Consider the following 27,003-nt stretch of genomic DNA (forward strand, 5'->3'; position numbering starts at 1 on the left):
GCCTGCACAAACTGGCTCCTCTGCATCCCTAGGTTTACTTTTCAATCACAGCAAATACACAGTTGCACCCCAATCATGTTCTCTCCCACAATTAGCTCTTGAATTCTTGATAGGATTTCAGGCTGTGATTGTCCTTTTAAACTCAGAACTCCCAGGCTGCCTTTAAAGCATCTTCCCCATTATCCCACAACTCTGTGCTTCTGCCATCAATGGAAAGGCAAAGGCTGAGTCTTATCAGTAGTTGCCATACTTTGTACAGGGCCCAGCCTAGGGCAGCTCAATACATACTCTGTGAGCAACAGCAAGGGAGATCTATATTTGTGTAGTACCAAATAATGAGATGAAGGCACAGCCTATGTTCTCTGAAACAACCAGAAAGACCCCTGTGTACTAGCTCATGTGAAAAATCTGTTGTAGAGCCAGGTGACAGCAAGAGTAGAGCTTGCCCAGGAAACCAGCAGGTACTTCCTTACCCAATAAAAGCCCTTTGCTACATTCCAAGGAAGGGGGGAAGAGGATGTGTGACTTTGTGATAAATCCTAGCACCTGGCACCCATTTTGTGATCACCCAAGAATTTAAGAATTTTCATTTCTGAAATGGGAAGAATGTTGTCTTGGGACTTTACAGCAGGAGCCATCTGAGTCTATCACACATGAGAGGCCAATAGCATTAATAGCTATCTACAATTTACCCCAAAGAGACCTCATTGCATGCAAGGCGGGGAGCTTATTACCTAGAAAATCTCAGTTAATCCTCACATTAATTATAACCTGTCTCACAAAGTTATCATCTTATTTCACACAGAAGAAATGTGCTGTTTCCACAAAGATCCCAAATAACTGTGATGTTACCTCTTGCCAATCATTTAGTTTCTACTCAAAAAAAGAATAGCATGTCTCATGCTCATTCTCCATAACACACAATTCTAGCCTCTGCTATGTATCTTTTTTCAGAAGCACAAGGCAAAAACTGTCTTGTCCATGCTAAAAATGTGTTCTCTCTGTCCCTTCAGCATACTGCACCCACTAACCCACCTAACCCCTTCTGAGTGCTCAAAGTGTGACTGCTATGCTGGAGACAGAAGTGTACACATTACTGTCTCATTCCCCAAGTTTTCATTCTGGACACGTAAACAAATAACCATACATGATGAACATGAGCTACATGGCATAGGAGAAATACAGGTCACGTCTGCCTTCGGTGGAAATTTGATTTTCACAAATGATGTCAAAGAGGTTGTGAACCCTTAACTAGATCTCAGGATAAACAGAAGATCAATAATACAGATTACTTCAAGGACTTCTGAGTAGTACTAAGTGGCAATGGAAAGACCATGATGAAAAAGAGAGAGATCACTAGGCTGGAGGAGCAAAAGTGAAAAATCCATCTCAGCACAGTCTTCCACATCTGCCTGATCACAGCCATCAGGACAGCATCCTGCCCAACAGGATTAGAAAGGCCAGGCCTGGGGCAGGCAAGCAGGCAGAGGAGCCATAGGAAAGTCTGAGGACCACTCCTTCCCAACACAACTTACAATGCTCCTCTCTCCTTTTATTCTTACCACAAGCCCTGTGAACTCTGATAACTTGTCTCTTGCCTTTCTATGAGACTGACCAGATGACCTTGAGGACAAGACACTATTCATTCAAGAGCTCTTTATCCTGGAGGACAGCACAGGAAACAAAATGTGATAAGCAGAGCAAGAGAGCAGAATTTTTTAAAGAGAACGAGGTCAATCACAGATCACATTACCTACAGGTTCAGTATCCACCACAATAGCAGGGTATAATAAGGACAGATAGTCATTAGGCTCTCCCTGCTCCTCTGGTGCATCTAAACACTCCACAGTTCCCAAGCCTGACTCAGGGTCCCTCACCTCCTCTTCAAAGGAAGGTGTCTTCTTGGTATACAACATGCTTTTACTTCTACCAAAGGAAGGTTTAAAAGTGTTTTCAATTGTTACGAGAATTTGGGGCTCCTAATATGATAGTTGGATAGTCTCAAGTACAAGAACTCATAAAGACCAAAATAACTGACAGGGAGTGCTTGCTTCACAGTCATGAATTGAATCTCTTCCTGCGGGAAATGTGGCCCATCCACACAGAAAATAGTTGACACTTCAAATTATTCATTCAGACACACATTTAATATTGCCAAATTCAACAAAAAATATTTACAGAGCTATAAATCCTTGTTGTTTTGTTTTTGAAACAGAGCCTCAGTATATAACTTTGACTGGCCTAGAACTTGCTCTGTAGGCCACACTGGCCTTGAACTCACAGAGCTCGACCTGTCTCTGCCTCCCAAGTACATGGAGCACCACACCCAACAACCCAACAAGCTATAAATCTTTACATTCATTTTACAACAAGACAAAGTCATTGCTTCGTTTCCTATTTATGCAAAAACAAAGCTTTGGTTACTAAAAATCAAAATAACAATGTCTGAGAAAATGACTGTAACTGAAAACCAAACTATAAAATAAGGAACCTTAGAAATATTTGAGAATTCTACAAACTCACAAAGAGTCCTGGGTTCAAGTGGAGCCATGGTTGAACTATGTGGCTACTATTTTCTTCACTAAAAAAAAAATAGAATTACATAGAAAGATTTTTTTTAAAAGTGGGAAGAAGAGAAGACTAAAGCATTTAATTAGATACACAAAAAATTTTTCTCCTAAAAAGCAATGAATTTGTAATATTCACAAAATAGATCTTTGGTAGGGAGAAAAAACTGCTCTTTTTCATTTTTTAAATTCAACACTTTTACAATAAAAGAAAAAGACGGAGGCCAATAAATTAGTTTCAGTGACCTTAATGAATGAACAAACTTTTTCTTAAGATTCCCATATGCAGCTCTCAGGCAGTATGTTATTTAGTCTTGTATGTCATAATGCACAAACCAAGGATTTCCTCATCTCAGGTTAACTAAAGAGAGTAGCACACATACTTAGCCGTGGCATACTTAGGATAGCGTGCTAACAGAGCAGACACATCACAAGGTCACTTGTGAACCTTAGAGGGCAGATCCAGAGTCAGCTACAACTCTCGGGCTGTCTTCTCCCCATTTTCAGAAAGGCTGGTGTGAACCCCTTCATTCCACTAAGAGTCAACCCTGAGGTTGACACTGGCTTTGAGGAAGCCAGGCCCTGAAGTTTGAAGCAATCTCAATAAAAAACAAAATAGACTGAACCTATCACTCAGTCTTCAGAGTCACATGAATCAAAACTCATCCACTAACTCAATTACAGGATAAGTAACAAAAACTGTACAATTACAAATATAAAAGATAGTATTTGTTGAATTGGGGTGAAAGGAGGGAGGGAGGGAGGGAGGGAGGGAGGGAGGGAGGGAGGGAGGGAGGGAGAAAGAAATTCATTTACCTATGTGAGTACTTATCCAATAAATAGATGTTATTTGCCAAGAGTCAAACTGCCATCCTGGGGCTTAGCCCCACTTAGCAACAGTGCCCACTAGTGGTAGGGAGGACTATAGGGAAGCAAGAAATATAATTAAAGATTGCCTCTAATTCATGCAAAACCTCTCAGGTTTCACAGATTTTCAATCTAACCCTGGTGGACACCTAAGGACACTGTTGTTACTGGATTTGTCACACAGGTGAAGGAAAGCTGAACGTGGTATGAACAGGAAAACAGAGATTCAGTGCTAAAGGCTCAAAACGACTTCAGGATGTTTCCTGAGACTCACAACATCTCTCTATGCCTAAATGCCTTTGGAGTCGGGTTCCAAGTATAGGACTTTCTTCCAACTACACTAACTGGTATAATGATGGCTGCTCCCCACCAAGTATGCATGGTGTCTTTGTACAGACACTCATGACCATAAAGGAGACCAACTCTCTTTCCCCCCTGTTCAAATGTCAGTGAAAGATTCTTGAAAAATCTGTTTTTTCTCAATACCTGCTACAATTCATTTTCCCATGTCTCACCTAAGCTGAGCCAATTTAAAATGTGGGAGTCTGTCTTAGAAATGTAGTTCCTCTTGATAAGTGAATGATCTATCTATTGACAGGCACTTCATGGAGTGACAGTTGCAGGTTCTGACCACACTCTGAAGTTGCTGACTAATACTGCACATTATAGTGATCAAGGAATTCAGGAGTCACACAAATGGCTGCATGAACCATGGACAAAAGGACAAACTCTGATTTGCTTTCCAACTCTGTAAAGAAAACATATAAATAAGATGAATCAAGGAATCCACAAAATGTCCTTAAAAACCTACCTGTCTACAACTGTAAGTTCTTAATATAATTAATATTACAGTGATTGAAATGAGGTCCTTATTCCCCAACCAAAAGCTTAAACACATTAGAGAGCTGTAGGTAACACAGCCAATCTGCAGGGAAACAGTGTGTACCATACTTATCCAACACCATCACTGGAACCTGACCTACATCCCTCCCAGAGAATAAGGATGCAGGAGGCCCTTACTGTGCCTATCACAATGTATATTGTATGGTTCCTCCATTCACGGTAGCATTCAAAATACAAAGTGCTATTTCCTCATTTTTCTTTTGGTACGAGGTGAGTAATAAGTTGGGGCATCTGCCAGCCACTCTAGTTCTGTCTTGTACACATATACACACATATAAGTTAATGTAATCATAAAGGAGGTGGTTTAGATAGATACCCGTTCCAGGTATTCACAGCCACTTGGGGACAAGACAGCTATGTGTTAGTAACACCCACCTCTTTGCACCTGCTATGGAATCCTCTACAGGAGTTAAATGTGGTATGAACACAAATCTCTTAGCCAAGTAGTGGTGAGTACATGCCTCTAATCCCAACAAAGGCACATCTCTCCATACCTAAATGCCTTTGGGGTTGGGCTCCAAATACAAGTTCAAGGCCAGCCTGCCCTAAAGAGCAAGTTTCAGGACAGCCAGAGCTACAAAGAGAAACCCTGTCTCAAAAAGAGAGAGAGGATAGAGAAAGGGAGGCAGGGAGAGAGAGAAAGAGAGAGAGAAGAAGGAGGAGGAGGAGGAAGAGAAGAAGAAGAGGAGGAGGAGGAGGAAGAGGAGGAAGAGGAGGAGGAAGAGCAGGAGGAAGAGGAGGAAGAGGAGGAGGAAGAGGAAGAGGAGGAGGAGAAGAAGACAGGAAGAGGAAGAAGAAAGAGAAGGGGAAGTAGAAAAAGAAGAATCTCTTACGGGGGAAGTTTTTATAAAAATGCACAAATCATTTCTGAAAATCAGGGCTACTGAGATTAAAGGTGTGGCAAAGAACAGGAGAACTAGACTTCTGCCTCACTACTGAGGAGTCTCCACAGAACTCTGCAGATTCCTGAGCTCCCACTGAGCAGCTGAGAAAGCAGGTGGCTTCTCTCTCTATGAGCAGTATTCCAACTAGGCCTTGCTCTCAACAGTCCAGCAAGGTTGACAGCCAGCCCAGGATAGTCAAGTGTATTCTCTTCTTCCAGGACCTGACTGTCTATGAGAAAGCAACTAACCCAGAACATTCTTTATAGTACTAATTTCTTCAAGTCCTTACTCCACACCAAAAACATTAACCCACTCTGTCTCAGGGAAGAGTAATGGGTGCTTTGCTTTCAAGATCAGTAATGAATAAACATTAAAGGATTCAGCAATGTTCTAACTCTGTGGTCAAATTTTATATAAATATCTATGTAGAAGAATACTATTTTCTACACAGAACTTAGTTTCCAAGTGTGACCTTGTTCATCAACAAGACAGAAGTATTTTCTGAGTAGTATTTTCCAGTTTGTGACAGATCTAGCAAGGCTTCCAGGTGAGCCAATCATTTCCAACAGGACCTGGAAAAGCTTTGAAGAACGTATACAAACAACAAGGCCTGAGGAATCCTGTATGAAAACAGTCAGTGTGTCCCAAAGCCAGAGTGCCAGGAGGATGCTTCTCACCAACCAGCCCCAGTCTGTTCCTGAGACTCTACAGGGCAAGAAAAGATTTCACCGTGACTATCCTTTCTCATTCATCATAGGAGGTGCAATATTATGGTCTGGATTTTAAATGTCCCTCAATGGGCCAAACATGGTGAATGATCCCAAGACACGGAAAGCTGAAATGGGAGGATTGTGAGGTTAAACTTATCCTGGGATACACATCAAGATTCTTTCTTTAAAAACAAAGGAGCAATATCAATAACAAAGGAGGAAAACACTTTGTTTCCCAAAAGTTCATGCACTAAAGATGTGATGACGTACTATAGACTGAAGTAGTATGGACTTTAGGAGGCAGAGCCCACTGGAAGGACTAAGGTCACTAAGAGCATGCCTATGAAGGGGATATGGGTACCTTTAAACCTTCTTCTCTCTTTCTTATTGGCCTCCATGAGTTTTCCTCTTGGGTTCTACCATGTCTTCTCCACCATGATATTCTGCCATGCCGTGCAACAGGCCCAAAACAAAAAGGCCACATGACCACAGACTGCCACCTGAGGAAAACTCAACCTTTCTTCCTTTTAAGCTGCTGATCTCAGGTATTTATGTCACAGTAGTAGAAAGCTGACTAATGCAAGCAGGTTGGGGAAAAGAAAATTGTAACACAGCTAGGCTTAACTCCTGAAGCACGCTCTCTTTCTCTAAACCTCTGATTGTTTTTATTTATTAAAGTAGCATATTCACCTCCAGTTTCTATTTCAACTAAAGAAATAATGAAATGGTGCTGTGGGATGTTCTGTATGTTAAATGTGTTGCTCTGATTGGTTAATAAATAAAACACTAATTGGCCAGTAGCCAGACAAAATGTATAGGCAGGACAAGGAGAAAGGAAAATTCTAAGAACAGAAAGGCTGAGTCAGAGAGACGCTGCCAGCCGCAGTGATAAGAAACAACATGTTAAGATACAGGTAAGCCCTGAGCTATGTGACAACTTATACATTAATAAAAATGGGTTAATTTAAAATATAAAAACAGTTAACGCTGGGCGGTAGTGGCGTACACCTGTTATCCCAGCACTTGGGAGGCAGAGACAGGTGGATCTCTGTGAGTTCAAGGCCAGCCTGGGCTACAGAGCTAGTCCAGGACAGGCTCCAAAGTACAGAGAAACCCTGTCTCGAAAAACAAAACAAAACAAAACAAAACAAAACAAACAAACAACAACAACAACAACAAAAACCAGTTAACAAAAAGCCTGCCATGGCCATACAGCTTGTAAACTATATAAGACTCTGTGTGTTTACTTGGTTGGGTCTGAGCAGCTGCTGAACTGGCAGGTGAGAGAGATCTGTCCTAACCATGGGCCAGGCCAAAAAAAAAAAAAAAAAAAAAAAAAACTCTAGCTACAAATTGGAGCTTTCTTCTACTCTGTTAAGATATCTTATGCTCACAAAAGAAATAAAAATTCTAGCATGTGAACAGTACTTTCCCTTAGTCACTGATGAAGGATCACCCATATTCACAAGAGGTGTTATTTTTGTTGGTTTCTGAAGTGCTGGAGATTGAGTCAAGGGCTGTGTGTTATACCAGTGTACCATGGAGCTACAGCCCTAATCTTGAGAGAAGTCTATTGCTATTTCCCTAATTCACAGTCATACTCAAAGGACATTTTAAAACCAAGGACAAATATTCAAAAGAATACACAAAGCAATTCCTAAAAGGGTTTTGGTAATATTATCCCATCTTCCTAAAATAATTCTATAAATGCAAGCTCATATATAGATTAAATCCCTCATAACTTTACAACTGTCCAGGTTAGCTCTACCTCTTTAGGAAGGTTTTTTCCATGCAAAGGGGTTTTAGAATTCTAAATATCCCTCTGGGCCCTACTCCCCCAGAATATAAAATGATATAATTAGGCATTGAACTCTCATGCTGAAGTTGTTCTCAGTAATTTGCTGGGTGGGCAGGCTGAAAAGTAAGCAAGAAGCTTCAGCAGGTACTCCACAGAGATATCCAATTGCTAATACACAATACAAACTTGTTAAGCTTTAAATAGTAATGAGAAAAATGTAATTTATTGCCATAATGATAAAGCCCTATACAGACATCAGAATGACTGAAATCAAAATGACTTATCAAACTAAATGCCGGTAAGATTATAGAACTCAAACTCAAATCTAATAAAGTATAAATGATTACAATAGAAAACATTTCATGTCTTTCTTAGTTAGGGTTTCTATTGCCATAACCAAACACCAGGACCAAAAGCAAGTTGAGGAAGAAAGGGTTTATTTGGCTTATACTTCCACATTGTAGTCCATCATTGAAAGAAGTCAGGGCAGGAACTCCAATAGGGCAAAAACCTGGAGACATGGCTGCTTAATGGCTTGCTCATCATGGCTTCTTCACCTGCTTTCCTATAGAAGCCATGACCACCACCCACAATGGATAATCAAGAAAACACCCTACAGCCAGATATTATGGAGGCATTTTGTTAAATGAGGTTTCCTCCTTTCAGATAACTCCAGCCTGGCTCAAGTTGACACAAAACTAGCCATAGCAACTGATCCCTTGTCAACTTAACACATAAATTCATCACTTTTAAGCTATAACCTTTTCTTTCTTGTTCTTCCTCAAGATCACACATTAATATTATCATTACAATATAAATGGCCCAAATTTTAAAATTTTAAAAGCCTCACAGTCTTATATTCCAACACTTAAAAATTCAGTCTTTTTAAAATCACCAGGCTCTTGTAAAATCCAAAGTCTTAGCCAGTGGCAGTGGCACAGCACTTGGTGGGAGGCAGAGGCAAGCGGATCTCTGTGAGTTTGAGGCTAGCCTGGTCTATAGTGTGAGTCCCAGGGCTACGCAGAGAAACCCTACCTTGAAACACCCTCCTAGAGAGAGAGAGAGATAGCATTAGAATCCAAAGAGATTTAAAATTCAATGACTCTCAACTCTGGCCTCCTATAAAATCAAAAAGAAATTTAATACTTGCTTACTTCAAGAGAGGTGAACCAGGGCACAATCACAATATGAACAAAGCAAAACCAGACTCCAAACGTGAAAATAACTCCATGTCCAGTTATCTGGGATCACTCAAGGATCATCTGGACTCCTCCAAATGGCTTGTGTCACTTCTTCAGCTTGTCATATAGGCTCCAGCTGGCTCCACTCCACCACTGCTGCTGTTCTTGGTAGTCATCTCCAAAATGCTGGAGTCTCTGCTGTGACGGGGATTCACTTTCACCAATAGCCTGGCCAGGCCTCTCTTCAAGGACTCCAGTCCTGTCTCAGGGCAAGCCTCAGCTGCTTTCCATGACCGCTTCACACCTTCAAAACCAATACCACATGGGTGACTCTCATACTACCAAGTTCGGCTGCCAGCATGAGGTACAATCTCAGCCACTTCTGGAGTACAGCATATGTATGCTAACCCTGAGGACACACTTCCCAGAAGGTTTCACCTCAGTGATGCTGGTCTCTTCTTAATCACCACTGGTTCTTTAGCCCCCACTGACCAGCATTCATTGTCCCAGAAAAGGGGTTTTACTTTTTTAGTGGCTAATGATATTTACTCTTTTAAATCATGGTCAATTCTTCAGCTCCAGCTGATCAGACTCTTCACACAAAAGGTGCAGCAGGGTCTTTGCTTCCTTCCCTCTGAAACTTTACAAGCCAAGCCTTCATTGTCGGAACTGCTCTCAACATTCTCATCTTCCAAGTTCCTACAGAACAGCTCACTGAGCTCTCAACGCTCCACTGTTCCTTAGCCCAAAGGGCTGACGTCCTTCCACAATCTTCCCCAAAACAAGTCACTCTGTCACAGCAGTACCCAACTATCCTGGTCCCAACTTGTCTTAGTTAGGGTTTCTATTGCTGTGATGAAACACCATGACCAAAAGCAAGTTGGGGAGGAAAGTGTTTGTCTTATATTTCTACATCATAATCTATTATTGACAGGAACTCAAACAGGGCAGGATCCTAGAGGTAAGAACTGATGCAAAGGCCAGGAAGGGATGCTTCCTTCTCTCTCTCTCTCTCTCTCTCTCTCTCTCTCTCTCTCTCTCTCTCTCTTAAATTGGAAAAGCTTGGCTTTTAGCTTAGGCTTGTTTCCAACTAGCTCTTATAACTCAAATTAACCTGTTTCTATTCATCTACATTCTGCCACATGGCTTTTACTTCTCTCCCATTCTGCAAGTCCAACTTGTTCCCAGTCTCTCTGCCTGGAAGTCCTCCCATTCTCTCCTGCCTAGTATTGGTCATTTAGCTTTTTATTAAACCAATCACAATGACACATCTTCACACAGTGTAAACAAGTATCCTGCAAGACCTCCATTCAACAAGTAAACAACTCAAAGGTTTCAGGAAGTCCCTGCAATGGACCAAATGTACTAGGCCCTTCCTTCTCCAAGCACATATAAGCAGTTAAAGCCTGCTGAGAGACAATCTAACCTGTTGAGCTGCCTGTAAATTATACAGTGACTGCCTGTCTGTTGTACAGTGAGATTCAGGTGTCCAGCTTTCATGAACTATACCTACGGTAGGGACTGGGGTGGAGGCTTTGGTGATGCAGCTACCTTTGAGTCATTTCTGTTCCTCACCCAGACTCCTATAAGCAACCCAAATAAAACTCACTGGACTTTGGTCTGTTTTTGGTTCCCCATTTGGGGTGAGTAGACTGTAACATGAATCTTAAAGAGTCTTGTTAATAAAATCAAACCTGAGGCCAGTTATTGGGGTGAATGCTGGAAGATCAGAGAAGCAGAACAAGCCACAGCTACCTCACCTTGCCAGTTTCTCAGCTGATCCTATTTCCTCAGACTGGAAACCTCTGTGTCCTCATCCAGAATGAATCTCAGTTGAACTGTGCTGCTCAAAGCCTGAAAGCTTCACCAGCCAAATGCTTCTAGTTTCTGGTCCTCACGCCTTATATACCTTTCTGTTTTCTACCATCACTCCCTGAGACTAAAGGCATGAGTCACCATGCTTGGCTGTATCCTTGAATGGATGGATTTCTGCCTCTGGAATGCTAGGATTAAAGGCATGTGCTACCACTGCCTATCCTCTATGTTTAATATTGTGGCTGTTCTGTCTCTGACCCCAGATAAGTTTATTAGGGTGCACAATATTTCAGGGAACACAATACCATCACAGTAGACATTTGTTTGTTTCCCTAAGAATAGTGTCACCAAAAAGTATGACTTCTTTTTTTAATTTTTATTTTATTTAAAGTTTTTTTTTTCACTTATTTTGCACACTGACCACAGTTTCCCCTTCCTCCTCTCTTCCCAACTGCCCCCTTCCCCCCTGCTTCTCATCTACCCCCCATGCCTTGCACTCCTCTTCCATCTCCATTTAGAAAAGGGCAAGCCTCCCATGGGCTTGAGCAAAGCATGGAACATCAAGTTGAGGCAGGACTGAGCTCCTCTCCTTGCATCTAGGCTGGACAAGGTAATCTAGAAGGGGAACTGGTTCCCAAAGTCAGCTAAGAGCCAGGGACAGATCTTGATCTCACTGCTAGGAGCCTTACAAAGAGACCAAGCTACACAACTATCATACACATGCAGAAGGCCTAGGTCAGTCCCATGCAGGCACCCTAATTGTTGGTCTAGAGTCCATGAGCTCCCAAAAGCTCAGGTCAGCTTTCTCTGTGGGTTCCCCTGTCATGACCTCCCAGCTCCTACAATCCCTCTTCCCTTTCTTCAGAAAGACTCCTGGAGCTCAGCAGGGTGCTTGACTGTGGATTTCTGCATCTGCTTCCATCAGTTACTAGACAGAGTATCTCTGATGACAATTAAGGTAGTCACCAATCTGAATACAGTAGATGGCCAGTTCAGGCATCCTCTCCACTATTGCTAGGAGTCTTAGCTGGTGCTGCAAGCTGCAGAAAAATGTAATGGAATTCATCTACTATCACAAAAGCTACTACTTTGGAAAGGTCAAGGACTTTTCTGAAGGTCAAGCCAAATGCTTAAAAAGCTTTTGTATATATATTAGCCAACTCCTGCAATGATTTCCTTATATGCTATGTATGTTTCCAAGAACTCATAACAATGTATTTTATCTGAAATACCTATCAAGCATCAAGGCCAAATGATCTCCTGAATTAAAGCTCAGATTCTTCTTTCTTATACAGAGTTAGTGATATTTATACTAACATTATAGACTCCTAACATTTACCTAACCACCTCTAGGAATGTAGTTTGAGCACATAAATTCCCTTTTTTTGATATGTTAGCCGATTTCAGCTCTTAGTTGACTTCCTCCTTTATCACTCCCCTTTTGGGTCATAAAAGAAAGCCTGACGCTCACTGCCTGAGAAAAACTCTTGTCTGCCTTTATGACCCTGTAAGAATTCAAGCCTGGTGACCTTGCTTTTAGCTAGAGCACTGCTATTGCATTGGTATATAACTGTAAACCTCAGAGACTGAGGGAGGATTTTGACTGGAGAACTAGAAGAATAAGATGGAAGATGAGCAAGAGCCAGATTGATAAGAACGAGACAGGTAAGAACAAAATGAGAAAGAACAAGATGGAGTATAGAGGGGATAGCAGATAAATGTAGAGAGAAATCAGGCAAGAAAGGAGCTAGGCATGAGAACAGAACTGACGCTGTGTAGATAGAATTCTATCCCAGAGGAAGAAAGCAGACGAACTAAGAGCTTGGTGTACTTAGATTCTATTCACGCCATTTGTAACTTCTCTTCTGGGTCCCTGGGAAGAAGATTATTAAGGCTGGACCATAATAATATTTAAGAAGCTGGGGTTATATCCTTGTGGGTTCCTGGATGGTTCCCTGGTGCCAGGTTTTTCTCTAACTCCAAAATGGCCCCTGTGGTAAAATATTATTTTAAGGTGTGTTACTTTGTTTATGTTGCATTTGTTTAACTCTGAGAAGCTGTGTTACTGTGCCTGTCTAAAACACCTGATGGTCTAATAAAGAGCTAAATGGCCAATAGTGAGGCAGGAGAGAGAAATAGGTGGGGCTGGCAGGCAGAGAGAATAAATAGGAGAAATCTGGGAGGAGGAGAGAAGGAGCCAGAGAAGGAGGAGGACTTCGGGGCCAGCCACCCAGCTACACAGCCAGCCATGGAGTAAGAGTGAAAGTGTGGTTCCAGAAGAAAGAAAAGGAAGAAGCCCTGAGGCAACAGGTAGATGGGATCATTTAAATTAAGGAAAGCTAGCAAAATACAAGTCAAGCTAGAAAAAGCCTCCACTGTGTGATTTATTCGGGAGCTGGGTGGCGAGTCTCCCAAGAGTAAAACAAATAACAGGTGTTGTTTCTAATACCTCTTTCCTTACTCTGCCCCTCCATCCCACCTCCAACCCACCTCCTATACCCTACCCACCCAACCTGCACCCTCAAGTTCCAATCCCTCTTTCCCTACACACCCACCTCCAATTTACTCAGGCAATCTCTTCTATGTCCCCTTCCCAGGGAAATCCATGCATCCCTCTTTGGGCTCTCCTTGTTATCTATTCTCTCTGGGGCTAGGGGTTGTAGGTTGGTTATCCTATACTGTAGTTATAGTTTTCCTGCTTGGCCCAGTCAGGACAAATCTCTCTTACCAGCCAGTCCCATAGTCGTTCAGACCCCACCAAGAAAGCACACAGAAACATATTGCTTATAAACTGTATGGCCGTGGCAGGCTGCTTGTTATCTACTTCTTCTATCTTAAATTAACCCATTTTTGTTAATCTATACTTTGCCACATGGCTCGTGGCTTACCAGTGTCTTTACATGTTGCTTCTCATGGCGGCGGCTGGCAGTGTCTCTCTTCAGCCTTCTACTTCCCAGAATTCTCTTCGCTCTTGTCCCGCCTATACTTCCTGCCTGGCCACTGGCCAATCAGAACTTTATTTACACAGAGCGATATTCACAGCACTATACTGTACTCCTTATCCACTTATGAGAGAGTACATACTACGTTTGTCTTTCTGGGTCTGGGTTATCTCACTCAGATTGACTTTTTCTAGTTCCATCCATTTGCTTCTTACTAGCTTGCTCATCATGGCTAATGCAGCCTGCCAGGATCATGAGCCAAGTAATGGTACTACCCACAATGGGCAGGGCCCTCAACCATCAATCACTAATTAAGAAAATACCCTACATCTGGATCTTATGAAGGCATTTTCTCCATTGAAATTCTCTCCTTTCAGATAACTCCAGCATTCATCAAGTTGACATAAAACTAGCTAGCACATCTTAGGACTCAGCAGTCATATACACACATGCTCAGTCAGAAATGCAAACCACGATCACCCAAAAAGATAAACATAGCTGGGCGGTGGTGGCGCATGCCTTTAGTCCCAGCACTCGGGAGGCAGAGCCAGGCAGATCTCTGAATTCGAGGCCAGCCTGGGCTACAGAATGAGTTCCAGGAAAGGCACAAAACTACACAGAGAAACCCTGTCTCAAAAAACCAAAAAAAAAAAGAAAAAAGATAAACATAAATGTTCACATCAGCATTATTCTTACTGGGACTGAAAACCATTCATACATGTGTGTGCCATACATACTTGCTGTATATTCATGCAAAGGAATCTTATCTACCAGTGAAAATGAATAATCATCCTTTCACATATAGCACAGATAAATCTCACAAACAAAACCAGGGGATAGAAGCCAGACTTTCAAACTCCTGGAAGTATTGGGTAGAATAGAATCCCTGTTACAAAGGGATAGGGGATATAAAAAATGTTGATCAAAGAATACAAAATTTCAGTTAGGAGACATAAATTGAAGAGATTCATTGAACAAGATGATAGTCATCAACACCAATGTGGCGTATACTTGAAAACTGCTTGAGAGCTTTCAATTGTCTCACACAAATAGATGTGAAGTAATGCATCACGAGCTTGACTTAGTTATTATTCCACAATGCACACTCATATCAAAACATGTATACAATAGACACATATGATTTTGCTTGTCTTTTAAAAATATATGCAAAACAAAAGGGATAGAATACAGAAGTAGTATGTATTTCTATAAACTTCTAAGTGCTTGCTGTGAGTTGTAAGGGGATCAACTGTAAAGTACTCAAAACCATAGAGTATATATTCCGTAGGCAAGCATTACATAATAAAAGCAACACTGACAGAAACATTAATGGACTAGACAGTGAAGAGGAATCCCAGAGGAAGCAGCTGTCTTGCTCAACACACTATTGATTATTTTCTATCTACCAGATATGCACAGTATCTGCAGGGATGCAAACAAACTACACAGAAGATCCCTGTTCCTGCTTCTGAAGGAGTTCAGTTCAGTAGGGTTGGAGAGCAAAGACTTCCTAAAAAGGCATCTGAGTCCAGAATTCTTGGTTCATTCTTTCACAAAGGTTAAGGACAAGATAGACCCTGGTGTGACTGGCAATATCAGAAAGGGATCTGAAAGTCTCATTTTGCATTTACCAGAAGAAAATTGGGAGAAATATCCTCATTATTAACACTGAGTTCCTTCCATAAACACAACATCCCTGCATCAAAGTAGAGGTTTGTTTGGCTTTTTAATTACTGTTAGAGTTGTCTACAGATTTAATTTTAAGGACTGACGTCAGGAACACCCAGCTTTACACGCCTCAGCAGCAGAATAGCTTCCTCACTGCTATTTAATGATAGGGTGGATTAAATTCATCAAGAATAATATTGACTTCACAATCACCAGGCACTGCGAGCTTTCACCTTAGATTATGTGCGGCAACACATTTCAAAGCAGTCTAAAAACTAAACAAAAGAGCCTCCCTGATGTGTCCCCTACCAGGCCAGACACAGATAACAATAGTTACAGAAAGAGACTAAAGCATACACATTGTGTGCCCCAGAAATCAGATACTTCTCACTTTCCAGAGTCAAACCAGAGTGCAGGACAGGGTCTCCTGGGCTACATTTATCACCCTCACAAAAGCAGTGCCTCTCAGGCTGTGACAACTGGTAAATGTTTAGATGGACTGACCTGTGACTGGATGTGTTTGTCTTAAAGACCATACTTACATCTTGTTTCCCAGAAGAAAGCAAGAAGGCTCTATAAATTGAAATATAAACATAATTTCCTATTTGCTTCTATTGCCCATAATAAGGGGGAAAGAAACAGAACAAAAGTCCACAATCACCAGCTCATCTGGTAACTGTTGGGTAACCCTGTGTGGGCAGCCAGAAGGGATTAATCCTAGTCAATTAACCATACAGGAAGCTAGGACTCAGGAGAGCACCCAGCACAGACTGACTCCAGGTAAGAGAACTATAGTTACTTCCAGGCTTTAGTCTTAGGCTCCTCTTCAGTTGATCCCTATTAACCTAATTCCATCTAACCACCACAGTTGACAGACTCCGAGAAGGCAGCCAAGTGACCAGGTTTTCCGAAGGCCACTAGGAAGCCAATATTTGCCATCTTAACCCCAGAAACTTCTACTGGGGCTACACACCTGAGTGATTTTGCTCCCTTTTGTTTGCCTCACTTAATGTCAGTGAGAGAAGGCAGAAGCCAGCTAGACAAGGATGGGCAGGTTCCACCTTACCAAAGAACTGTGGCACCAAATGACAGCTCAGGGATGGCCTTCTGGTCAGCAGAAGACTACCCACACAAGCAGACTAGAGACTCATCTCCATGAATTAAAATGACCCAGACCCTGCTGAGATCAACACGGAAACCTCACCAACACTATGGTCATATGAACAGAAAATTCTTCCCCGAGGACTATGATGAAATCTCATCTACCATTCCCTATACCAACCTTGCACACAAGTTAAACCGCTTGTTCTTTCACATACACAGTTGGTTGTTCGGCCGTAGCTTTCACTGTGGAATTCCTGACCCTTGAGGAAAGGAAAAGCAAACAGTATTGCTATTCTGAGACATTATGCTAAGCACGTTTCTGTGAGCTCAGTCTTACCCTGATGTGGAAAGAGAAATGGCCCACGTGGTAATTAACTTGCCAAGGTCCCACAGCAAACACATGGTGGAGCCACGATTCACATTTAGCTCCACCCCATCCCAAAGCCGCCTTCTCTGCAGAGCATCAGCTTCCCTTTAAGTGTGACACATAGGATAGCAGCATCTGCGTCAACCCCAGGTTAGTTAGAACTGCAGAATCTCAAGTACCATAGCAGCTGGCTGAGCAGAAGTCAGCATTCAAACCAGATCCCCTGGAGCTGCCAGCATTTGGCTGTGCACTGTTCCACCACACCAGGAAAGAGAGAAGAACGTCTCCACCCACAGGGCAACTGCCTCAGCCCCAGTGGTGTTACAGGTACTTAACATCATTACTCTTGGCCCAGACACACTGATGCTCACACAGTTCCAATCAGCCCATGGAGGTCTGAATACAGTCAGATTTAAAACACAGAGGGAGATATTGAGGGAATTCCAGGAAGTAGTAAATGACACTAAATGTCTACCACAGTCAAATCTAAAAGGAGAAGCTCTGCGTAAGCTGCCAGGTCATCAGAACCTCTGCTGGCTCGGGATCAGGGAACCCAAGTGTGGAATTTGTTTTAGGAAGGGAAGCTAGAAACAAGAGGGGATCTGAAGACCACACACATTCACCACTGACCCAGGGGTGAAGGAGCAAAAGCCTTTTGATTCGGGGGAGTTTGGTGAAAGTTCACAGAGAACCTTAGGGCCCACACACACAAGGAGAGATAGTTAAGCCAGATGGTTGTCCAGTAGCAGAAGCTGACCTGAAACTGTTACTGATGTTTAGGCCACTTTAAAAACTCTCAGGCCACCATACACTTTTTTCCTATATTTTTTTATTGAGCTATAACTTATATACCATAAAAAATACCCTTTAAAGTATGCAACTCAATAGTTTTCAAAAGTTATGTAACCATCACCATCAAATTCCAAAACATTACCTCACCCCAAAAAGAAACTCCATGCTTACCAGAGTCATTTCCTGTTCCAACTCTCACTTCAAACACCCCAGGCTTTTCTCTTCTGGATGCTTCATGAAGGAATCCATATGACATGTGACTTTTGTGTCCTGCTTTTCTACACATTAGGCTCAAGGCTGACCTATGTTGGAGAATGAATCCAAACTTCCTTCCTCTTTACAACTAAATTCTTTTCCATTGTATGGGCATAATATGTTTCCTTTATTCACTAGCTGATGGAAGAGAGTTCTTTCCATCTTTTGGCTCTATGACTAATGCTGCTATGAATATTCACTCACAAGTGTTTATCCTGACATGCTTTCACTTCTTTTGGGAATACACTTAGGAGTAGGGGTCGTCTTCATGTAGGTAGTGTTTAACATTTTGAAGGGACCATCCATCCGTTTTCCAAACTGCCTGCACCATTCACGCTCACCAATACTCCACCAGAAGGCCCAGTTTCTCCCTGTTTCTTTTCAGTCACAGCCACCCTGATAGATGGGAGGCATCTCCTTGTGATTTTGATTTACATTTCCTTGCTGACTAATGGCACTGAGCAAATTTCCACATTCCTCTTCAAAGGAATAGCTATGCAAATCCTCTATCTACTTTTACATTGGGTTATTTGCCTCTTTATTGCTGAATTGTGAGAGTTCTTTCTTGCTATTTTTGAAACTCTAGCCAGGAATTTTCTTCCTGGAAAGTCCTCCTTTCTCCAGCATCCTTCTGTGGGGCTGCTGCGTGAGTCCACAGTGCAAGGACAACTTTGGTCTGTTAGGAACTCCCACTCTCCCTCCCTGAATCAGCCCTCCCTCAGGTTGGCAGTTTGCAATCCCCCTAAACTGTGTACCTCCTACCACCCCAAACATCTCTCCTGTCACTGTCAGAACCTACCCATAATCTTCGTGAATTTACAGAATTGAGGAAGCATGTAACAGGTTTCTTTGGACTACCACCACAGGATCTCTAAATCTCACACTGAGCAAGGCACCATATTTTGTCTCATGTGCCTTGAAACTCACCTACACAGACCAATGCTAGTCTCCATAGTCCTACTGTATCAATATCACCAACCTAAAATGCCCTGCATGGGCAGGAGAGAAGGGTTCCACTATTCACTCTAGCACATCTCTGCCCCTTTCTGGAGACGTTCTTAGCCACCACAGCTTAAAACTGTCCCTCTGTAATACAAGCCAGTCATCACTTACAGAATTCATTAATCAACCCATATCCAGAAAATGCCCCTAACATTTTAGAAATATAGGAGGTGAGACCACTTCATCCATAATAGTATTAGAGAGCATATTAGAATTGTTAGCATATCCTAATTTGCTAATACATCCCCTAAGATACACAGACAACCTCAACAATGCTTTGTAATTTGGGAAATTCTGACTTGAATAAATATGAATGAGTATTTTTTGATAGTGTTCAATGGGGTAAATCTTAGTTTCTTTGATATGATGGTGCACGTGATGAGAGTCTGTATTCAAGGAAAATAATAGGTAGTGCTCCCCAAATTGATTTGTCCTTTGGAAGAGCATACCTAGTAATATCCACCCCAACAGCATTCTCCCAACACATTCAGAATTGCTGAGCTAATCCAATTGCTGCTCAATTCTATCAGCTGGATAGGACTGAAGAGAAAGCAGTTTATATGGGCATAACAAGGCACATTTGCTTTGTTTTCTGATGTCATCTGCTGGTAGACACTCTTAGCTTGCTTAAAAAAAAATACACACGGACTCATAATGTTTAAGTTGCCTGCTTTTCGAAAAATTCCGAAATGAAAAACAAATAACAAACAAATGTATTTCAGAATTGAGCTAGTATGGTGTACCGGGGATTTCTTTGTTTTGTTTTGTTTGAAAGCACTCTCAGGAAGGCTGAGAACGGTGCTTCTGGGACCCAACAGTGACAACCAAAGAGAAATGAAATATGATAATGATTGCCTCATAATAGACTTATTAAGGGGACAAAGACACCAGGGAGTTACCGCTGAGAAAAGTAAACAGGGACAAGAAAAGGGATGCTCACACTCACAGGAAAGAAAAGAAAAACAGCAGCAAAGTAAGGGTAACACCCCAACTATCCACAGCAAGTTACAGGAAGGAGTTTCAAAGCTGACGAACTGCTGGTGCTGAGGGAGAAAGCATCTAAAGGAACTACTGAATCTTAAGAAGGACAACTGTTCCTTCACCAAGTGTTGATTACAGTCAGGAAGGCAGGCTTGGGCCTTCAGTTTTATCTACTCACACATTAAGTGGTACACTTGAGTTTTTGAATAGGATTCTGATTTACTGATAAGTCTCCCCACTGTTAATCATTTTAATGCTAAAACAAAGCACAAATGGGAAGCTGAGATAAAGCTTGAGGGTGAGCTGGGGTTCCATTTGGCATGGCAACATAAGAACCAGTGAAAGTGCTGACTGATCTCACGCACCCGGATTTGGGTGCTGTGTTATATAAACTTTATTTCTTCCTCAAGAGCCCTCCTGCCTCAAGCAGGCTCCTGGTGCCTCTCTGATGCAAAGTAGTTAAGATGCAGACCACAATCTAGGTCATAGCAAGTCATAGTAAGATCTCTCTCCACAGAGAGACCATCCATAGTGTGGGAGACAAGGAAAGATGCTTTGGATTGGTTCAGTCTAAACAATAGTAAAAAGCTAATGCACTCTGGCACCCTGCTGATAATGCATAGCTGACTCTGAAAGTTGTAGGTCACTGCCAAGGCCACCATCCTCCAGAAGGCATGGAAGGCCTTGGCTAAGTCTGATCACCAAGGGTCACCTGGCACAAGGTCCACTCGACACTTCCAAAAGGCCTGAGCAAGCTGTCTGTTGAGAGAAAACACTACTAAAACTCCTTTTTAAATGTGCTTTCTGGTGATTTTACTTGTCCCCATAACCACATTGTTCGTCAATGCTGTGTGCAAACTTTCCACAAAAATGTCCAAGAGCCTCAAAAAAGGAAACTTGCTGGACCTAACCTTCTTGGATTAGTTTGCTTTCTGTTGCTGTGATAAACATCATGAGCAACTTGGGGAAGAAAGGGTTTACTTGGTTTACATGTCCCAATCACAGTTCATCACTGAGGGAGGTCTGGGCAGGAATTCAAGCAGGCACACAAGCAGGCTCCCTGGAAGAACACTGCTACTGGCTTGCTCACCATGGCTTGCTCACCATGGCTTGCTCACCAACTTGCTTACTTTAAGAGCCCAAGACCACCGCTCAGGGTGCCACTGCCTACAATGGGCTTGGCCCTCCCACATCAATCCTAAGCAAGAGAATGTCCCACAGATTTGCATACATATAAGGATCACCAGTCTCTCTCTACCAAAGCATGGTCACCACGAGTCTACCAAGTATCTAGAGACCAGAGACTAAGCACTCGATGTTAAGAAAAGGGCAGTCTCATCTTTTTGTAAAGCCATTTATTTGAAAAGCGACTAGACTCATTAAAATTAGGAATGGAAGCTGGCACGTGGCCTGGAGTTCACAGTGCTTAAAGCAGTTTCCACAAGCTCCAGGAGGAAAGCCTGCCTCTACTAGGAAGAACTAGAGTCCTGATACGTTGGAACAGCCCTCATCTCTCTTTCTGCTACCATACAGATTCGTGATTACATAGGCATGCCTTGGAGAACAGCCTAGCACCATCTGAGACTAGTTAACACAAACTGCTACACCTCTGCTCTAAACCGAGAGACTCGAAGTGGAAGCCAGCAAGGCCTAAAGCTCATATTTGGAAATCTCTGCTCTAGGCTAGGGTGTGTTTCTGGGGAAGCTCAGGGACCTCATTAAGTTCTTGTTCACTGGGTGTCATGTAATCTCTCCTGTCCTTGCCTCTTAAACTGGTGTTTAATCTCCCAGACTCATTTTTACCAATGAGGGGTTGAGTCCTCGGTTCAAGGTTACTATGAGAAGCCAAGAGAGAGCTCCATCGCAGGATGATCATCCTTGGATCACAAAGGAAAGCCTTGCTGACACAGACAATTCTGCCCCCCACCCCATCCCAGACTGTGAATGGTGTTAATGCAGGTCCCATGGTCTCCTCCATTATACCACACTGCCTCCCTCAGACAGAAAAGAGGGATTTCCAACCCATAAAATCAAGAGCAGCTGTGCAGGTGTGTGTGTGTAAATCGCTGCTTCCACAGACCTCAGCAGCTAAACCTTGAAGTGAACACCACATAGTGGAGAGAGACTTATCATCAAGAAGCAGCAGACTTTTTAAAACTGGGTACAGTGTGCAGAGCCACCGCCTAAGGCATGGCTACTGCTTCGTGTTTCCTTAGCTCCCTCCATCTCCACTGTGTCACTCAAGTCTCACAACAGATATGGACAGCAATAAGGTCACCATCGTCTATTTGTTACCAAAAGAAAATAGCAAAAGCCCCGAAGCTCAGAGTAGCTAACTGCTTGTCCACCAGGCCGGTCATCAGAGAAAACTTGTGCTCAGGTCTGTCTGACTCTAGAACCTATGTAGTATAGCCACACACCATGGGATCTGTACATCTGGAAATCTCCAAATGTACAATCCCCAAGAGAAAATCATACAGCAGAAATGGTGAACTCCTACCACGCCAGCACTTCCTCAAGAGTGTGAGTGCTCCTTTAAGAACTTAACACACAAACCCAGCAGCCAAGGTACTCAGCCAAAAGAGAGGAAAGGGAAGGAAGAAGAGAAAATAAAAAAGGAAAGGAAAAGAACAGAAGAAAGAGTGAGAAGCTTATTTCTAGCCTGCATAATCATTCTGGATTTCTTCCCATAGCAGCCTCCTAGGCAAGGCAAACAACCACTCCAAGCCTGGGCTGCAGATCCTCCACACACTTCAACCCCACTCTCCTCCACTTTCCCCAGCACCCCACCCTGTTATGACAACTTCGCTCGCTCTGACTGGTGTGTAGGCAAAACCCTAAAACTCAAAACAAGAAGTGAAAAAAGTGGAGCCAGGAGGAACATGGGCATCCTCTACATCCTTGCAATACACACACAGCCAGTTCCAGGGCCTTGGAGTTTCCCAGAAGACCTCAGGAGACGATGTCATGAAGCAGAACAGTCCTCTGCCTATGGCTTTGTTCCTTCTCACAAAGTCCGGGTAGAAGAATGATCGAAACACGAGAGGGTTGTTATGAAGTCCAAGGCAAACAAGCTCCCGTGCACTCCTCCTTAAGAACTGCGTGCCATTCTAAACTCTCTAACTGATCTTTGGGGTCCTGGGGTCTGTGACGATGTAAACCTGGGGAAAGTCAGGAAGAAAAAGCAAGCCATCCATCTACTCCATCCACGCTGACCCCGCCATATGTGTGAGCTGGCTTGTGGACCGCTCTGGGGAAAGAAAAAGAAAAAAAGAAAAAACAGAGCCCAGAGGCCTTGACCCAGCCCCTGAGCACTTCTTTGGTCGGGTACAGGGGTGAAAAGCCAGAAGAGCCGGAAGCCTGCCCCGCGAGAGTACCCCCCTCCTCAGTTTTGACAGCAAAGATCTTCCTAGAATATGCCAGGATTCATAGATTAGGGTGACTCGCTGGTTTCAGTGAAGAGAACTCTGACTAGGGGCGCAGCGACCCTCTGAGGTCTCCATAACCGGAGCCTCCAGGCGGCCCCCTTGGGGGCCGTTCTGCCGAGCCAGCAGGGAAGACCAGCCAGCTCCACTACCAACTTTGTCACAGGAATCTGCCCTCTAGGCTATGACCAATATTGCTCACACTCCGGGTCCCGGCTTGGGGGAGAATCAGCGACCCAGACCCTTTTCCGCGCACAAAGCAGCTGCGCCAGGCGTGCAGCCCCTTCTTCCCGCCGCCCTCCAACTTGCCTGCGCCGCGCTCCGCGCGCCTACCCTCGCCGCCTGCCCCGCGGCGCGCATCGCAGCCGGCAGCTGCGGTAGCTGCAACTGTATGCCGGGTGGCCTGGCCTCCCCGCGCCCCGAGCCTACCGTGCAGCCCGGCTCGTGCTCGGGCGGTGCCTAGTTCGCGGCACGCGTCCCAACCGGAGACAGTGCTCCCCCGCGGCTGCCCCGCGCGCGGAGATCGGGGCTGGGGACCGGGCTGGCCCGACTCAGCGGCTGGCGGCTCGCTGCTCGCTGCTCGCCGCTCCCGCGAGGGCTCCTGCTAGCGGCGCGCGAGGAGGGAGGGGTCGGGGAAACTCCTGGCAACTCCAACTCCAGGCACCCGAGCTCCAGCTGCAGCCTCGCGCCAGCCCGCTGCCGCGAGTGCCAGCGAGAGAAACCAACCTGCCCCCGCCGCTGCCTACGAGCATGCCCAGTGCGGCCGTGGGCGAGCCATAGCGCCCTGGCCCGGGGCAAAGATCGGGGGCCGAGGGCTCGGGGTTGAGCCTCAGGGCCGGAGCGAGCCCAGGGGACAAGTGGTGGAAAGCCCTGGGGACGAGGGTCAGGGAGAAGAAGGCAGTAAGGAGTCGCACCGGTTGTGAGAAGTTTGTGGACTGGAAAGGTGGGCTGCTTCTGCGAGCCTCTGCAAGCCAGTATTCAAAGGACAACCAGAAAACATGCTACAGGAATGTGGGCCCAGCAGGTGGGGTTTTCTTCGGTCCCAGGCTTACCTAGGGTGACAAAATCCAAGAGCTAATGGAGCCTGGCAAGCCCAGTAAATAGAGTGAAGCGGGAGGAGAAGGCCAGTTTAAGAGAGCTCCGCTGGCAGCGCCGCTGTCCTGCTGGAAATGCCCAAGGCTATCACGAAAGAATTAAGCCTGGGTTTGCTGGATTTTATTTTATAAATAAATAAATAACTGGTTGAAGTGTAACCTTTTCGTGTAAAATATCCTGGTTATTGAATCTTGTCAGGGAATGAAATAATAATAATTATTATAATTATTATTATTATTATTATTATTATTATTATTATTAACAACAACAACACTCTAGAATCTAGACCAAAAAATCCATGGTTGGGTCCAGTGGCTGCTCAGCCAGTTTGAGCCAAGGAGTTCTGTGAAGAGGTGCTGAGTGCCTGCCCATGGTGGTTTAGGAAAGCGCTGGAAAGTATCCAAGATGATTCAGACTGCCTTCAAAGTGCGAGGGGAAATAGGTTTTCCTGACAGAAGACAGCTAGCGATAAATGCTGGCTCATTCAGGTAACTAATGCGGAAAGGGGCTTTGGAAATTAACTTGGAGGACCTTCAGGAGTACAAACACCTGAGTGGGAGGGCACTGCACGATAAGCTGACCTCAGCCTAGCTGCGGGAGAGTCCCTTAAAGGCATTTTAGATTCTGAAGTAAATGGTACCAGTCCTGCCTTTATTTAAAATTTTGATATTTTTATCATGCATTTTTGCATTGATTTCTCTCTCTTCAAATACTGCATTAAAACGTTAATCTGATTACCAAGTAATTTGGCCAACCTTTCCATTTTGTGTCCTACCTCATCCAGGCCTGACCCTACTTAGCTGGAGTTTACTTTTAAGAGGCCAAGATGTAGTACATTAGGAGAATTGGAGCAAGGTGGGCTCTGGGGTCCTGATTGCCAGTCTGTGATGATGCCTGGACCTTATCTGGTAGAACGTGTTGGAACCAGCTGACATGCTGGGGGAAACAAAACAAAGCTGCTGCGTAATGCAAAGATAAGCTTCTGGGAAGACTGCTGAGCACTAGTCCTTCAGAGGGAAAGAACCGGGGCTGCTTAGGACATGATCACTGTTTTATGACAATCGGAGGCATTTCCCTGATAAAGCCATCCATCTCTGGAGAGACACATGGTTGGGTTAACTTTTTACCAAAAAATAATTATCCGGGTTTTCGGTTCAATCCCAGCCAGTCCTCTGTCAGGAGTTAGGTGAGCAAGTGGCTTCTCTTCCATGTTATGTTTTCGTCATCAATGAAGTAGAAGACAGTTTTCATTAGTTATGAGAGCTTTAGGAGAAGTGATGCGTGATTATGTTTGTTTTTAACAGTGAGAGTTTATGCAGTAAGAAAGCACTGTCGCTGATCATCATGTATCGAGTTGGACTTAACATGAAGTCTCTGCTGCATTACAAAAGTTGTCTGAAATAACAAAATAAATACATTTGAGATCCTTTTTTAATATTGGAATATTACTGAGAAAACTTTGAAATCAATTTTTGAGTAATTCAACTATTTTGTTTACTAAAATCCTCTGATATTAGTTTCTGTTGTCGACCTCACCCTGCTTCCCCAGCACCCTAATATTTAGTGTTTTCCTCTCCTGCCTCAGTATTGGAGGTCTAGACAAGATGACTGCCCTCTGTACCAAGTGCCTGCTAACTCAGGAACAGTTTGTCAAGCAGTGTCTGCTTTAACTAGACACCTCAGTGATGCCATTGAGTGTCTCTACAGACAGCTCATCAATAGCTCCTTTCAGAGAGAACAGACTACCCTTTATCTATTAGAAGTATTTTAAGCATGCAGAGCTCTCAAAGGAGGAAAAAAATGCTTGAGTGTTTACACAGAAGCTTTCCAGACGTTTTGGAAATGAGGAAGTACCTAGCCCAGGACCTATCACAAACAGGTAGTTACAAATATTTGCAAAATAAATAAAAGTTTCCATCATCAAAATCTTCCGGGTCTCTGTTGTACCTCCCCTAGTTCCTAAGAATTATTCTTTCAAAAGTCATAATAATAATGTCATCAAGAACAAGAACAGGATGTAAACATTTATATAGGGAGGGGCTCGAAAGAAAAATATTTTGCTTGCGTTTTATGTTGTGTGTGTGTGTGTGTGTGTGTGTGTGTGTGTGTGCACTCGCGCATGCATTAGAGACTAAACTAACTACTTCATGCAATTTGTCTCTCTGCTTAAATATTAAAATAATCACATTTTAAAATTTGTATGAGTAAATAACAAATAGTATTTTTTAAAATACAGTGCAAAAGAGCTCAGCTCATAGTGAAGCCAGTTCCTACCCTGTAAAAAGCTAGTGTTGTCTGTTTCTTGCATGTAGTTACAGAAATGGCTAGTGTGTATGATTGCAAGCACAGATCTTAGTTTTGTCTTTGAAGTTTAATCTTGCAATGATAGAAATGAAAAAGACACTGTAGTTCATAAGCTGCCACATTAAAGCATTTTTAACTTATTTTGTGAGAAAGAAGGAAAACGTAAAAGTGATGTTTCTTTCTTCCTGTGGCACATGGTTGCAAGGATACCAGACCCTTCTGTGGGTATTAAGTAATGCAAAGCAATGATTTCATCTACAGTGCCCTAGAACTCACTGTAGACTTCAGCCTAAAACTCCCATGGATTTTATGTTGTGGGTCCAGTAAGGCTATATGTAGAAGG

General features: G+C 43.4%; 1 protein-coding gene across 1 annotated transcript in view; it reads right to left on the reverse strand.

The window, feature by feature from the left end:
- Stxbp6 (syntaxin binding protein 6) overlaps positions 1-23,802 on the reverse strand; it is a 244,292-nt gene extending 220,490 nt beyond the window's left edge. The window contains exon 1 of the mRNA XM_036206413.1: positions 23,691-23,802. The gene's annotated coding sequence lies outside the window, so the exon portion shown is untranslated. The remainder of the gene's footprint in view (positions 1-23,690) is intronic.
- Between the last annotated feature and the right edge of the window lie 3,201 nt (positions 23,803-27,003).

The sequence above is a fragment of the Onychomys torridus genome, chromosome 14 (assembly GCF_903995425.1).
Source record: "Onychomys torridus chromosome 14, mOncTor1.1, whole genome shotgun sequence".
Taxonomy (NCBI): Eukaryota; Metazoa; Chordata; class Mammalia; order Rodentia; family Cricetidae; genus Onychomys; species Onychomys torridus.